Source organism: Haematobia irritans, chromosome 4 (genome assembly GCF_050003625.1).
Source record: "Haematobia irritans isolate KBUSLIRL chromosome 4, ASM5000362v1, whole genome shotgun sequence".
Lineage (NCBI taxonomy): Eukaryota > Metazoa > Arthropoda > Insecta > Diptera > Muscidae > Haematobia > Haematobia irritans.
The window spans coordinates 58294292-58304332 of NC_134400.1; the positions used below are offsets into that span (position 1 = coordinate 58294292).

A 10041-nucleotide genomic window follows, 5' to 3' on the forward strand; every position below is an offset into this window, starting at 1 on the left:
GGAAAAATTGTGCCATAGCATTGCCTCGTGATATTCCTAAACATAAATCCTGAGGAAACGATTCCTTAAATGGCAATGAGACCACATATCGTCCCTCCTTATCCCTTGTAGTGGAGCGTGAATATAATTGCTCGCAAAATTTGTCATCTTGTGACTGGAAACGCCTCTGTGGAACATTCTCCACCTCCCAAAACCGTGAAATCTCTTTATCTAAAGAGATTTCACAAAAGAATGATTGATATGCCGAAAAAGTAGCAGAATTTTTCACAGCGATGGGCCCTGTGAGAATCCATCCAAAGACGGTATCTTGAGCCATCAATGACCCACAAATATCATTTCGATTCGATGATAGAATGATTGAAGGGAAGACATCAGCTCCTAGAAGTATATCCACTTTGGCACTTTCATAGAACCGTGGATCGGCAAATTGAAGAGGTGGTAAATCGGATAGCGACTTGATGTCTATAGTTCTTGAAGGGAGATTATTGGACAAATGTGGCACTATCAGGGCAGACACACATAGCTCAAAATCGTGATCTGTATCTGAACCCAAAACAAAACAGCATTCCCTCTGTACAGAGGCGGATATGGAATTGTTCAATCCAGAAACTGTGGCGGAAACGCGTTTGGATGGAAGCTTTAATAAATTAGAGAGGTTCTCGGAGATAAAGGTTCCTTCAGAACCCGAATCTATGAGAGCCCTTGCACGATATATAACACCACAATGAATAATTCTCACAACGGCAGTCCCTAATAGTACACCTTGAGAACTAGAAGCAAAGCAGGTTTGCACAACGCCATTGGAGGAATGTGTGGACTGTAAATTGGATATAGAAGGATGTGGTGTATAATGTGCAGATTGTCGATTAGACATAGAAGGTTGTGGGTTACTAGTGGACGACGGGTTAGAGATTTGTGTCCCTTTGCTTGGAGACTCTTGCTCCTTATGTAGCAAAGTGTTGTGACGTTTTCCGCATTTAAAACATGTAAATTTACTCTTGCACTTCTTTGTGTTGTGAGAGCTGGAGAAACAATTGAAACACAAATTTCTTCCCTTAATTTCAGCAAATTTTTCGTTAAAGCTCATCTGGACAAATTTGGGACATTTGCCTATTACATGGACTTCATTGGGACATAGCCCGCATTTAGAATGATTAATGTTCGCCTGAAATGAACTGACCTTACCCGAGTTAGTTTTGAGATTATTTCCGGTTTTTGGGCGAGTGCCACAAGGTTTTTGTTCTTTCGACCCCTTTAGGTTAGGTTAGGTTAAAGTGGCAGCCCGATTAAGATTCAGGCTCACTTAGACTATTCAGTCCATTGTGATACCACATTAACTAAAAGTACCTATTACATATGGGCACTTCTAGTTTTAACCGACCCCTTTATCTCGGAAACAGATTCCAGAGTTCTATATCGATTCGTCAGAAACTCATCAAATTCATTCCACTTCGGAATACTGGACTTGTCCCTTAATGTCTGCTCCCATAAAGTCAAAGTGGAGTCGGGCAAACAATTGGAACATAAAAATACAAATATTGGATTCCAACTCTCAATATCCACTTTGTAGACTTTTAAAGTAGATATACAAGAGTTAATATCTCGTTGAAGCCTTTTCAGAGAGTTAGCCGATTCGTTACTAATAGGGGACAAACTGAACAAAGTTTTCAATTGCTCATTCACGAGAACCCTTTTATTATCATACCGAGCACATAAATTTTGCCAAGCCGTTTCGAATCCCTTGTCAGTAAGTGGGCTTTTGGAAACAATTTCATGCGCCTCCCCCTTAGTTTTCTGTGTCAAGTGGAATAATCTCTCTACAGGACTAAGCCGAGAATTTCGAATACAAATTGCGGTGAACATGTCCCGAAAAGTGGGCCATGACTTGAAATCACCATGGAAAATGCCCAACTCTATTGGAGGTAGATGGAAACCTGGGCCAGAATGGTGATTGGACGTGGTTACAATGGGATTGAGATTCTGTGACAATTCTGTCAACTTGGAAATACATCTACAATAAGTAGAGTATGAATTCATATATCTCTCCTTAATTGATTCCAACTCCTTATTATGCGATTCCTCAGTATCCTTATCAACCTTTGTGGAATGATCTGAGAGGCATTTTTCGTAAATCTGCTTCAATCGTTCCCAGATCGACTTAACCTCATCCCTGTGAGTTTCCAGTAGGCAAACGGAAGTTGTGGGTAAGACATTATCGTTCAAAGCTGCCTCAAATTCAACTAAGCTATCACTAATGCGAATAAATTTTTCCAAAGCCATCTTTGTACTCGACGATCAAGATATTCGGACGTGAGAATAACGTAACAGACTAAACGATGGTTGTTCTATGTGAATCAATCAAATTCGAAACTAGCAAAAATATAAAATTTAAACAATTTAAAACCTAGAGCAATTCCTTACAAATGAATCAGCACAATCCCGTGGTCACAATCATTCCACACGTTTCTAGACGATATTGGTGTCCAAGAGTATATAAATACGTTTCTTGTTTCCTGATATAATTATATCAAAAAATAAAAATCCAATAATAACAGAATTATATTACAAAAAGATCTTTCCCCTTTATCTCTTCGTTGAAACAAATTGATCAAAGTTGGCAACTCTGCTAGCATGTATCTTCGTACGGAATTTTTTTTTAAAATTGCGTATCGCAAGAATAGCATATAAAAAAAGATTATCGACCACGACTTGGAATTTTGGAATTTATTTTCTTTCTTCTTCCATTTACAAATTTGGAAATTGTTTACTTTCCTTTTCCTCCAAATTCTGGAATTTATTTACCTTCTTCTTCTTTAAATTTTGGAATTTGTTTACATTCTTCTTCGGTTCAAGCTTTTGGAATTTATTTATGTTCCTCTTCTATTCCCAATTCTGGAATTTGTTTACACTCTTCTTCTATTTAAAATTTTGTTCTCACTTTAGACATAGGTAAGCTCGTGGTATGTGGGAGTGTAAAAATTGTTGGTATATCAATAATATAGAATGATTATCAGCATCCACAAAGAGAATCCGAAAGAGTATAACCAGGTATTATTGAAAGAGAACAATGATGGAAAGAGGGGCGAGAAGAAAGAAGGGCTTAAATTGTTGGTGTCCTCCTAAGAGTCAAAGAGATTCATATATACGCTGAGCAGCTGTGTGTAATAATTACAAAGAGAGTGAAGTTATGATATTATAAGAGCGACGGGGATAAGCTACACATTAGTTCTCAGCTCATATGGAAACAAAAAAAAAAAAAACTGGAATTCGACTAGTGCACACGTTACATACATATATGGCCATTATAGTACCAAATGCTATTGTGGATAAAATTCAGAACACGTTTTTACTTATGATTTGTATGTTTACACTGTGCGACAGAATTTTCAGTTTTTTCACAAATCGATAAAATGTAAACCTTATAAACCTTATAAATCGTAATAAAAGCGAGAAGAAAGCAACCATGAGAAATGAAAAAGTAAACCTTTTAAGGGATCACGATATTTTATCCAGATATCTGTTTTTTTTCCAAAACCACTTTTCTTAAACAGAAATATATTCAATATTTCGTATTTTGACTCACGGTTTTATTTTTATCCAAAGTCTCGAGCGGTGTTTACTCCACGTGTTAATTCGGTATTTGTGATCCTTGTGTAAATCTGCTTTCAGTTCCTTGGAAAAACTTTACACTTCGTCATTTATTATTTCTTTGTTTAAAGATGCTCAAAGATGTAACCTCTAGGTTGAAATTATATCATTTAATAAAATTATTAAGTTTTTTCTTTATTTATTTTCCTTAAAGAAAATTCACAATTTTTATCTAGACGGAGTATAGATATAAATTCCGGAATTTGCTTCGAATTTTCTCACACCTAAATTTTAATTTGAATAAATCGTGGCCGACTGAATGAATTATTAAGGTTTTTTTTTTTACGTCTTCTTCAAAGCTAAATTGTAATTACTATGTACATTCCGTACTGTCACAACACACTGATCTTGGTATAGACAAATGATTTGCTTGACAACATACCTTAAGGTAGGTACTATGTTCGGTTTCCGAAGCGAAATCCCATACAAAACCAAAAATGCGAAAAACTACCGAAATATTTTTTCATTTGTGGTACTTTGTTTTTTTTTCGAGTTGAAAAACTGACATAAAGTGCATAGTCCCTAATTAGTTCGGCTTTAAATTTTTCCATATGTTGAGATTAGTTAGTTTCAAAACATGGCGCCATTTGTAATGTGAATTAAGAAATAATTGATTTATTCAAATGATTTGTGTTAAATTAGAATACAAAAGTGGTTCGCGTTGTTATTTAAAAATGCAATTCGATTGACGAAATAAAAATAACGGAGTGCTATATGTATATAACATATATAACAGCATCTGGTTCTGTAGCCGTTTCTGCCACAGTAGCGTCTGCCCTCACATCCCTGACACCCACAATTGCAGCCACTACATCAGCTACAGTGAACAACTCCAACATAGCACCCTCAACGCCTGCCACGACCACAGTGGCTGTGACCGCAAATATTGTATTGCAACAACCAAATACAACGGCCGCCCAAGTAGTGAGTGGTCCCATTGGGGTGGCAGCAAATACTCCAACATTAGCCACTATTACTAATTCTTCAAATGCAATATCGACTGTTGCTGCCGTTAGTAATACAAATGCAATACTAATGCAATGGTGGTTTCACAATCATCCACAATAGTATCACCAGCAGCTGGATCGAATATTGTTGTTCCCACCACTACAATGGCTTTAGCAGGAGCTACCGTGGGACTTAAGTCTGGTCCAGATATTACAATGACATTGAACCGTATAAATACGGCAGAGAATGAAGTTGATGTGGAGGAATGTTTACCAGGTGATGTTGTTAAATTGGATTTTGCTGGCGAAGAAGTGGCTGGGTGAAATTTTACCCCTAAGGAATGTCTTCTAGGAGTTTCCAATCGGCGACCGGTGCCCGTTGGAAACTCCGCCTATTACAACAGTACCATCATCGCTTCAGCCATCAGCAACAATAGCATTCCATCAGCGTCATATTGTAGAGATACAACCAGGCCACCATTTATCATCATCCCCTGCTAATTTAGAATTGACTAATGTTATGCAACATAATGTTTGCACAGAACACGAAGAAGTAGAAGAAGCTAATTGTCATAATACTGCAGATGTAATCGATGAAGATTTCTTTTTTAAAATATGCTTAAAAACGATTTCGTCTTATCTCTGTAAACCCAGTGCTTCTACATTCAACACCCATTTTTTACAAAGAAATGAATTGTACTTTTTTTATTATTTTACCGCTCCTCGTAATTGCTCCCTTTTCTATTTGTTAAGCGAGCTCGTTTTTTGTGTGTAAGAGGCGTAAATGAATGAGAACTGAACAAAAGAAATGTTAATGCAATTGTAATTTTTAATGGAAACAACATGAAAGCTAAATATGAGAAATGATAATTAAAAATTTTTAAATATAACAATATTAATGAAAGAAAGCTGATAGTCCAGAAAAGAAAACATTGTGTTCTAGGGTCTTTAATTAGTGTATAAATGTACAAATTAATAAAAACTCATAATAAAATTATAATCGAACTTGTCTTATTTTTATATACCGGGGTATAGGTAATTGGGTGGTCTTATACGTTTTATACTTTTTAATATAAAATTAGTAAATTTTTCTGAACAAAGTTATATCCAAAATAAATGTTTATAGTAAATAATTAAATAATTTTTATTTAAATAGCAAAATAATTTTCTTGTATTCATCATTTGTCCAAAATGATTGCGATAGGCTGGAATGAAACGATTTAATTTCGTTGTGGCTTTTAAATTTCAGTTAGCGGCATTCTTGCATTTTATCAATTCAAAACACTGGTTGAATTTCATAACGTGACTGAAATAGTTATTGGAACTTATACATTGGGAGAGTATAACATCCTTCAGTAAACCAGCCAATTGCTTCTCAATGTATTAATTTCAGTCAACGAAGAGTCTGGTATAGAACACTAACATCCCTTTGTGACGAAATATAAGTCGGGAACAGTGACTTTGGCTTAGGAACTACCCTTGAACTTGAGTTATGGGCTTAAGTTGGTTGTTCCCCCCGATGTAACAATATTGGCAAATGAAATGGCGTTATTATCCTTTGTGGGAACTGTGGTGGTGACCACTGGAGTTGAAATTGCTAGTGAGGCGGCAACAGCATGTGCATAAGTACACTCTTGTCCACTGTTAATGCAATGCGATTATGTAGATATTGTGGACACCAACGAATTAAGTTTGTTGCTGAACGAATTATGAACCCATTGCTGCGGATGATGTAAAAGATTGCATAACACCGGAATTATATGTTTTTTTGATGTGCGTTACAAATTGACGGTATCCATTTGGAAAAGCTGAAGAAGACAATGTACCACATGTTGTAAAAGCTGTTGCAGAATGTGGTAAGACACCAGGAGTAGAGCGGCTGGAGCTTTATTCTTAACAATTATTAGTGTCCAGTGCTGTATGAGATTTTTTAGCAAAACAATCCAAAAACTGGTAGAAAAACACTTTTCAAAACAATTATCATGAATGCGTGTATGTAAACAATCAGCTGCTGCGTATGTATAAGTAAAAATAGTATGACATTTGGCGATGTTGTCAATTAAATTGCAGAGAAATAAACGCGGAATAGCTCCAAAATAGCTGTTTTCTTCGTTCGAAATGTATTGTCAACACTCTCATTTTTCAACGCGAAAGAATGGTTAAGTGAAGTTTTTTTCGTGCCAACAAACATAGTACCCACCTTTAAGTAGAATGCGTGGGAGCAGAAATCTCAGAGAGCACAGGCTGGATATCCGTTTCGAACTGGACCAATGTTCAATACCAAAGTTGTGGGAGAAATCGCGGGGAAGCGACAGAAGGGATAATCACCTGGAGTTTATAAAGTTTTCTTGAGCCGACACAAAGTATACAAAACAGGTTTATATAGCTTGTGACTCCCGTTTTCATCAAAAGGTTTCAAAGCATATGAAATAAAACACGAATAATTAGGGTTTTCTAATGGAATTCAAATTGGAATTATTTTATTTCATTTGGACAAATTCTTACCAAGATGGTCTGTCTTCGTGGACGGTTAAAAAGATAAGAGACCATAAATTTAGCGGAAATAAGTAATTTCAATATGGCCTTTTATGAACAAATTAGAGAAAGAAAAGAATGCGATACTTATTCTATTTTTAAGGCGGATTTACACAATTCATTTTCTCGGATTTAAAGGGATTAATTAAACCACGTTGGGAATTCAAAATTTCCCCATTATTAGGGTTTCAAATACTTGACATGAACACAATGTAAACATGTTATTTTGGATCTCAATAATATGGCAATTTATATGTAGCTTGCTCCCAGCCGTATCCAATGTAGAAAGAAATTTCAAAGCAATCAATATAAATAAACCTAAAATTCGAAATCCCTTTAAAACTTAAACATTGCAAGGTATTCTTTTGTCTAAAAATATTTAAAGCGAAATAATTTTGATTGCTATGAAGCCAGTTTAGTTAAATTCACTTTATTTATTTATTCATTACCGATAATAGTAATAATAACAAAAATTATACATGAGCAAGTAATAAGGATTTAAATTCGCTTGGAGATTAGGAAATTTCTCCGTCAAGAAAATTTTGTTAAACAATGTAGTACATATGGTCACAATCAGATATTTTAATTTAAATTAATTAAAAATTTATTTCAATTAATCGTCGTTTAAAAAACTGGAAACTATATGACTTACTTAGAGATTTAAGTGGCATTATTCATGTAACTAAAATGAATAAAACCCCTTTTTTAATAACAGCTTTATTGTGTGTACAATATATGGATGCCTCAGATGTTTGAATAAAACTTTTATTTTGTTCCTAAATCTTTTTTTTTTCAACTGTTTTATGAGAGACGATTTTTTAACGAATTCTTTGGGATGAATTGACGATTTTGACGAAAAAATGTTTAAAATTGACGATTTTCAGCCCAAAACAGTTGGCACCACTGGGTGCGTGTGAAATATGTGCATAACATAAATGCATTGAACGCAACAACAAATCATTGCAAAGTGTTGAAATAAATAAAGTGTACAGCAACAAACGTAAAGGTTTGAAAAAATATATGACAGAACGCATTTGAAATTACCTGTGTTTGTGTTTTGTGGTATTGTCAAAATGGAAAACAATTATTGAAGGTAAGCAATTGTGAAATGTGAATACCGTTTTCCATTTAAGCCTAACGGACTAAAATAATATATTTTTATACATTTCTTTTAGTGAGCAATTTTATTTCGTGAAATTGACCAATCAATCCCTTCAACACCATCATTTTATCAAATATACAAGAATATAAGAATATGTTTGCAATCAAAAGGTGGGTACCGTATTGATTTTTTAAAATTGTAAATATTTTTCACTCCTAGTTTTCTTAAAGCTAAGAGCGGTATGGGTTTGTTGGGAGATTGACCTTCAACTTGCGAAGTAGCGTTCCACTTTTGTTTTACCTGCCTTTTTCAGTTTGTACCCAAGTAGAGAGCAGTATATCTATCTGATGTATAAACTAATGAGCTGAATTATGTAATGGTAAAAAAGTTGTTTCTTTTGGATTTAAAAATATGAAAAATATCCAAAAATAATAAAAATATGTATTTTTCATTTATACTTTTTTCTATTTCCAGAATTTCCAAGTATCATCAATTTAATACCAAATATTACATTGCATTCCCATTATTTTTGTCTTTCATTGGTTCAAATTTTAATAGACGATTTCAATGTGGGGAAATTGTGCAAAGGAATTGTTACTAAAATTAAATTACCGAGCTCTTTAATAACCTTTTTATGCTAAAAGACTACAACTGCAAAATAAGATTCTTAATCTGCAACCTGGAACTAAGAATTGAACGTGATATTCTATGCAGGTAATGTTTAACAAAATATACTTTTAATTGAACAAAATTAAATTCGAATTATTCTGTTTACTTTCAGAAAAACTAATTTAGCTTAGACTGCTGATTCAATGGAAATCTAGGTGCATCTATGTACATATTAGAAGGATCATGCTGACATGGTTATTATGATAAGGAAGATAATGATTTATATAGTTTATGTTTTCACCCTTTAGTTGTTATTGATAGTAATTGTATGTGTTAAGTTATGTTAGAACAAAACACATAAATGACAAGAACCAAATTTATTTGTCTATTGCATATGTTAATTCAAAAAATAATAAAATATTAAATATGTTTTATAAGAAATGCATGTTTTCTTTTATTTCAAATAAAACTAAATACGATTTATAAATTTTTTGATTGAAATTTATAGCCAATTTCAATTAATTATTTAATTGAATCAATAAAATAGTTGATGGATTTTTGTCGTGTAATTAATTAAAATTTTAATTGATTCAATTAAAACTGTGATTGAATTTTATGTTAAAAATCAATCACGTTTTTATTGATTCAATCACACAATTGATTCCGTGACAAAAGTCAATTAAATTTTTAATTGAAAATCGTGTTGGTTTTTAATCAAAATGGGTGATTGATACTATCATTTTTGTGATTGAAGACATTTCAAATTAAAAAATGATTGAATCCGCGATTTTCGTGATTGAAATAAAAAAAAAATTTTGTGTAGTAGTTAGGTTAAAGTTGGTCTATACAAGCGAACTTAAGGTCAGTGTTTTTGGTAGTCAGCTACTCATTTGACGGCAGGGTTATGACTTTTCTAATTAATTCTTGTCATACATGGTGTGATATGCCATTCAAAGTCGGCATAAAGTGAAGATCCTTATTGCAATGAAATATAGAATCTTGTAACACTCGTTGACAATGGAACAACTTACATGATAGTTTGAGTCTACATACATGCATTTTTCTGCTCATACTAGACATTTATTTTACTTTAAATCCAACATCACAATTTATATTCATCTTGTATTGAGTTTTTTGTACATTAAGAATCATTTGACTGAATTCATTTATTTTAGGTCTTAATATGGTGTTGGAGAAAGT

The 10041-nt window shown here is 33.6% G+C and overlaps 1 long non-coding RNA gene across 1 annotated transcript; it reads left to right on the forward strand.

Annotated features, from left to right (window-relative positions):
• Positions 1-8722: 8722 nt before the first annotated feature.
• Positions 8723-9282, forward strand: LOC142233796 (uncharacterized). The gene is made up of 2 exons (XR_012721492.1): positions 8723-8946; positions 9014-9282. It is a non-coding gene; the product is annotated as an uncharacterized LOC142233796 (long non-coding RNA).
• Positions 9283-10041: the final 759 nt, after the last annotated feature.